We start from the raw sequence: 6,960 nt of genomic DNA on the forward strand, positions 1-6,960 counted from the left end.
GCAGTGCCCAGATGGGGTGGGCTGGGATCCCACTGTCCAAGCTCCACATGCACAGGCGTGCACCTGTCCTCAGGAGAAGCAGCTGATCAGCTGAGGGCTGCTGGGAGCTCAGCCACACTGGGGTCCACCCTGCCCCCCAGGTCACCCTGAGCATCCGTGAATGACATAGTGAGGCAGTCATCGACCTGCTTTCTCTAAAGACCAGGGGCCTCAGAGCTGGGAAGGGGTTTTGAAGCAGTCCGGTCAGCATCCTCAGACCTCTCAGGATCCCCAGAGGGGCTCGGGACACGCGGCTGTGCCCCCCTCCCACTTCTCTGCGCTGGGCCTGGACAAGGGACCGGAGGCTGCAGGAAAGGCTTGGTGCCATCTTGGCCAACCAGGGGCACAGCAGAGCCGCACTGGGCTCCACGAGCACCCCGTGCAGGGCCAAGCCAGGCACCCAGGACTTGAGTGGGCAGCAGGAGTGACCTGGAGAAGCCAGGGTTTCCTGGAGAGACTCCCCCTCCCCCAGGGGCAAACGTTTGCCAGTCCCTCTCCGGGGAGGGAGGGGCCATCTCCAGCGCTGCTCCCTGGGCTCCAGAAAGACAGGTCAGTGCCTGGAAAAGGCCAGCTCTCGAGGCTCACACAAGGGCCTGCTGGAAGCCACCCTGCTGCCCAGCACCAGCTGACCGCAGGAACCTCAGGACCCTCCTCCCAGCTGCCTGGGATGACCACTGTCAACAACAGCCGTGGCTGGACGCAGGGCTCACCGCTGTCTGAGCACTCCGTAACCAGGTAGCCATCTGGTCCGGAAGAGGCTGCCGCTTCCTTCACCTGCCTGATTCGGAGAGCAGAACGCAGCCAGGGCGGGCAGCAGGCCGTCCCAGCCACCCCGCCCGCCAGGCTCTCGTCCCATCCCTGCTTCCGATGTTTCCAGGTCTCCCTCCAGGAACAGGCCCCGCGCCCCAGGTGTCACTCAGGCCCTGAAGTGGACCCTCCTGTTTGGCCCACCTTCTCCTCCTCCTCTATGGGGAAGGTTCTGGAGGCCTGTCCACCTCAGGGACTCCCTGGTCCATGGAGGACATGTCACCTGAGCAGACCTGAGTGCTGAGCAGCAGGGAGCGAGCACCAGGCCTTCTGGGACCCCCACCGGGGGCCAGGAGGGGCAGCTGCCAGATGAAGCCTGCACCACCAGGGCACCTGGGAAGGGGCTCTGACGGGACAGGGGGCCCAGCGCTCCCTGCTCTCACGAGGCTCCTCCGCTCCTGGGGTCCTGCTCCTCTGGGTGTGGCGGGAGCCCGCATCCAGCACCCTGAGTGCCACCATCTCCCCGACCCAAGCAGCACTGGGTCACTGGCCATGTGGAGTCCTCCGGCAATCCCTGAGGAGACCGTCACAGCCTTGGGGACAGGGGACAGCACGCAGGGAAGCCCATTGACCTCCTCCCTCACAGCAACCTGAGCTTCGCCTTCTGTCCACCTCTGGATCTGGGCCTCGGAGACTTGGGCCAGTCCTCTGACCGCACAGGCCATACCAGTTCCACCCATGAAGATGGAGCACCCGCTTTCCCCCTGAGCACAGCACAGCCACTCTGGTGTGCAGAACCTTCTAGAACCCAGCCTACACAGTAGCAGGCACAGGCTGAACCCTGGGAGCAGAGAGTGGGGCCAGTGTGGGTCCACCTCCGCCATCCTGCTCCACCACGAGAGGTGCGGGCCCTGGCGGGGTGGGCAGGCGGTGTGACGGGGTGAGGGGTGTGCATGCAGAACGTTGTGTACGTGCGTGTGTAGATATGGGGGTGGGGGGCAAGTGTGTTAGGGATGTGTGTATGGTGACCATGTGTGTCTTTGGATGTGCACCTGGTGCTGTGTTGAGGTGGTGTGTGTGGCGGGCGTGTTTGTGACATGCCTGTATGGTGAGGTATGTGTGTGCTCCTGCAGAGGCGGCCCTGTGGCAGGCAGAGCCCAGGTGGACGAAGGGAAAGAGGCCTGAGGTCAGGGAGCACAGGCAGGACCCCCAGCCCCTTCCCTAGACAGCGCCTGGGCAAACTCCACCTCTCGAGGGCCACCATCACATGTGACTGCACATGTGATGCTGCGACCAAGCGCCCCACACGCCAGGCCTTTGTGCTGGCCAGCGATTTACTCCCTCACGATCTGGGAGACTAAGGATCAGCCTCCTGGCCCCAGCCTCGCACACCACAGTGTGTTCTCTGCTCTCTAATTAAGCGGCAGTTTTTTAAATCAAATTTGTAATCTATGTTCATCATTTCATATGCTGAGGTGGGTGACGCACAACCGTATAAACACCTATGAGTGCTTAATGACGTACAATCACACGTGCACACAGACACACACACATAGAGATGTCACGGCCAGACACTCCCAGGCCACACTTCCTGCCACCCCTCCCGGGCACGTGCTCCTGGCTGAGCTGCATGGCCACTGTGGGAGGACCTGGGACGTGGCCGTCCCTGCTGGGCCTCTGCCCGTCTGGCCCTGCACAGTGCTGAGGACCCAGTGTTGGGCAGAATCCTCCACACCCAGGCTGAAATCCTCCTCTGCGGGTTCAGACCCCCAGGTTCAAGATGGAGTCAATACAGGAGATGAACGAGCTTCAGAGACCTGGCAGGAGACAGCCCAGTCCCGGCCCTCCTGAGGGACAGCACCTCCCAACCCCTGGCAGGACCCAGCCCTCCACCATCCTCGCCCTGCCCTGGGAGTGGGAAGGCCAGACTCCTGCATCCTGCCAGCCTGGCGTGGCCAGTGTGTCTGCCGTCACCTCCACTACCAGCCCCTCCGTGTTGACGGTCTCAGCGGACGAGAGCCCCGTCACGGTAGGTGTGGGTTTATCTAGTTTCTGCATCACACAAGGAGCAGCAGCAAATGACGATAAAGGACTTGGGTGTTTCTAACCCTTTCCAAGTCCACCCCTCCCGGGCAGCTGTTCACGCTCATGTGGCCTGTCCAGGTCTGCAGGCGGTTAGGGGAGAGGAGGCCGATGGGCCAATCAGCAATCTGCACATGACGCTGCACTGGGACCGTGGCTGTCCTTCCTCCCGCTCCTCACAGAGCCTGTGTGCCCTGAGAACCACGCGCAGGCAGCGGCTGTGGGTCCCCTGGTCCCCACACAGACCCAGATCCCTCCTCATGCAGTCCAGAGGCTGGGAAAGCAGCAGCTGGGCGTCAGGCCCAGAGCCTTGCAGCCCCTGGCCAGGGCAGTGACTGAGGAGGACACAGTGTGGAAGCCTCTCTCCTCTCGGACACCCAGGCCTCTGGCTCTTCCTCCGGCTCTTCCTCAGGCAGCCAGGAAGGCTGGGCACAGCCTTGGGCCTCACCAAGAGCAGCTCCAGTGCTCTAACAGCCTCAAAAGGCCTATCATCGAGCCCTCACCAGCCCAGAATGGGCCTCCACGGCCCCTGCCCACTGCCCCTGCCTGGCTCTGGGACTCATGCACACATTATAATGGGAAGAATTTTTTTTTTAATTTAACAGATACTGCTTATGAATTTCAAGGGCCAAGAACCGTGTTGTGACTCCTAAGTCCTTTGTCCATTTTTAGAAATAAACTGATGGGCGTAGCAGACATGCCAGCGCCCTGCGTTGGCTGCCACCCTCACAATGTCACGGATCCATGACCCCCACATTGAGCCACAACAATGACCATAATCGCATTAAGCGCCTCCATGGGTTAAGCCCACCCCTTCGCACCGGCCACCTGGGTTCATAGAATGACGCTTCACTTCCAAAATGAAGAGCTAACTAGATAAACGAAAGCAGAATCCCATTTACTCAATCAACACTCTGCCTTCAGAGCAGCTGCCGAAGACAGGCATGCCAAGGCCAAGCAGAAAGTCCCGGGGAATTAGGGCACAGGGACATTGTGCTCGGGTGGCCGGCCGCAGACGCTCATCTCCCCCACACGCTCTCAACCAACTGCAGAAGAAGGTCTTGGATCGCGTGCTTGGCCCAGGGAACGGGCTCCCCTGCCATCGGGATTTACAGTCAAAGCTCGATCCACAGTCACAGGGGAGGCGCTGGCTGTCCCCTCCATGCAGGAAGGACTGGTGGGGGCACTCCTGGCTCTGTCCCCCCAGCCTTCGCGTCCCCTGTCCTCTGAGTTCTGTTCTACCAGAGACAGTGTGTGCTGCAGCACCACGGTCCCAGTGACTGCAAGACTTCAGAAAAATATTTCAGCGCCTTTGCAGGAAGAAAGTGGAAATTTTTCCAGTTCCGGCTGTTGTCTTAACTTGGTGTTCCAAAAGCCATGTGGCCAAGGGGACAAAGGAATGGCCTTCCTCTCCCCTCCTCCTCTCCACTTCACATGCCTCTGCACCTAAGGAGCTGCAGGATCTAAAATCAGGTCCCCTGACACCCACCCTCTCCCCACCCTCACTAGCCCAGAACCAGCAGCACCTGCCACCTCCCCTAGAAGCAAAGGACAGTTGTCCTCAGAGGAGGGAAAATGGCCGGTAAGCGCGGCCCAGGTCCTCTGCCCTCCAGCCCCACACTGCGGCCACGCTTCCTTCTGGCCCTCTGGCCACCCCAAAGGTGAGCAGGACCTGCTCCTGCAGAGCTCCATCCAATTAGGACCACAGTCTGCCTCTCCAGGCTGACAACCCTATTCATCTTCACACACCCTGCAAGACGGACCAGCCGGGGGTGGGGGGTGGGGGGGACAGATTAGCCACGGGTGGCCTGTGTCTCCACACAAAGGGGAAGTGTGGAAGAGACTCCCAGGCTTCCCATTCTTACCCCAAAACACCAGAGTCATGGAAAGGGCTGCTTAACAGCTCTGTCCCACTCCATCCCAGGCAACAGGTCACAGTGGTCACTGCTGCCTCTCTCTCTTCCTCCGGCTGGACTCCAGTCTGCAGCCTGCTACTAGGAAGGCCCTGCATTTCCCCAGGAACCACTCACTCTCCCAGGTGCTCACTCCCAGATCCAAGGCCTGCCCCTGGGGCTGCTGACCCCAAGGGGCACAAAGAGCAAGTCAGCAAGATCAGGGATGCCCCTTCCTGACCTTTCACAGGCCAGGCAAAGGGCTCTGGAACTCAGAGCATTAGAGGCGACGGGCTCAGGGTGGGTAACCTGGCAGGCGAGGCCCTAGGGGGCGAGGCAAATGTGGCACTTTCCCCGATGGCTGTCTCAAAGACACCTGCACCTTCAAGACGTCCTCCTGTCCCCAGCCGAGTCCTGACTCCCTTACTACCCGACCTGTTTTCTACACACTGACACACCGCAGTCTGCTCCTAAGCAAACGTAGCCTTCTGTGAAAGGCTGTCCCCTGCCACCCTCAAGACACACTGCTCGAGGAACAGGACTGCTGGCTGACACTGCTGTCCTGCCTCATTCCGCCTCACACCCACCACCCAGGAGACAGAAACTTTCCTCCTGCTTGAAAGACGGTGGCCTGGAGCAGTAACCCCGGAAGACCCAGGACCAGTCCCTTCCCACGGGGAGATGCAGAAAAAAAATCCCTGGGCCACTTGCCCCCCACACAGCCCTCACTTCCCTGTGTCCCTAAATCAAGGCCTGCCCCAGAACATCCTGACACAGGCAGGCATGTTCCACCTCAGAGGAGCCCTGACATCTTAACATGCATGCCTTTCCCCAAAACTGACACCCCAGAAGGGAACAGCGCGATAGAGAATATGTGGCACAAATGAGGGGGCTGGGACAAACCATTTGTTGGACCTCACAGTCACCTGACAGAGGACACCAGCAAAGGACAGCCCTCTGAGACATCTTGGAAGAAATGACCCCTTAGCAGAACTGACATCTACCTCAGAAGCAAGGGCCACCACCCTGGGACAGAACCGCCTCTCCTGAAATAGGTCACTAAGCTGGCAGGAGGCCTAGCCTCTAGCTCCAGGTCGGGGCCCAGGGAGTCAGGATGAGCAGGCCCTGCCTGCAGCAGGCTCCAGGCAACCTCCTCTCCCGACTCCATCTTCTGTCCACTGGCTACCAGGATCCAAAATCAAAAGGGAAATGTACAGCAGGATGGAGGTCACAGGACCTGAGTGGCTCACACCTACCTGTTTCCTGAGCAGCAGCAGCAGCAGCTCACTCATAAGGCAGGCCAGCAGCTATGCATGTGGCTGGCCCTTCCACAGGAAGCCAGAGCTAATGAGGAAGCACATCTTGGGGCCCCTGGAGCTCTCCCTAGGCTCAGTTCTCCCTTCAGGGCAACGGGTACTCGAGGCAGGGCCTGCAGGGTCTGTGGACAGGGCCCCCAGCTGCCACAGGCAGTGGGTGCCACCCAGGGAGGCAAGTGCCCCAGTCCCTCACCTCCATAACGGCAGGCCAGGATGAGCTCAGGTGCACCAGAACTGGGCACAAGGAGCCTGACCTGGGCCAGGAAGTTTCCAGGAGTGTGGGCCTGGGCCAATGTCCCCCAGTTCAAGGAGCCCTGCTGTTCCCTCGGAAGATCCAGGACCAGTCCCTTCCCTGTCTACATCTGCATGCCTCCATGGAGTCTCAAGAAGCGAGACCGGAGAGCCCTCCAATCTAGAGAGGCAGAAAAGCTAGGGGACTGAAACTTGGGGCTGGGATTTGAGCACTCAGGCTGCCGAGGATCCTGCTCTCCTGTGGGGAACATCAGGGTCAAGGATCCAGTCTGGAAAATGGCTTGTTGCACGGGGTATCAGCAGGGGTGGGGGCACTCAAGTCTGGCCTCTGACACCAGTGCGTCTCCAGCCCCGCGTCCACCCAGCCCAGGCCAGTTCCGCGCCAGCCCCAGACCGAACTGCCAGCATAGAACGCTGGTGCCATCTACCGAGGGCCAGCGGCGCGCTGGCGGGTGCCACTGCCACCCAGCCTTGCGGGGCCAGAGACGGGAACAGCAGCTTCGGCTTAAGCCGAGGTTACCAGGCAGCGCGAGAGGTATCGAGGACTCAGCACGCCCGCACCCCGCGCTTCATCTGAACCCGGCGCACCGCGCGAGAATCCCGATGCGCGCGGATACACGGGTTCCGCGCAG

Source organism: Marmota marmota, unplaced genomic scaffold, assembly GCF_001458135.2.
Source record: "Marmota marmota marmota unplaced genomic scaffold, marMar, whole genome shotgun sequence".
NCBI classification, from domain to species: domain Eukaryota; kingdom Metazoa; phylum Chordata; class Mammalia; order Rodentia; family Sciuridae; genus Marmota; species Marmota marmota.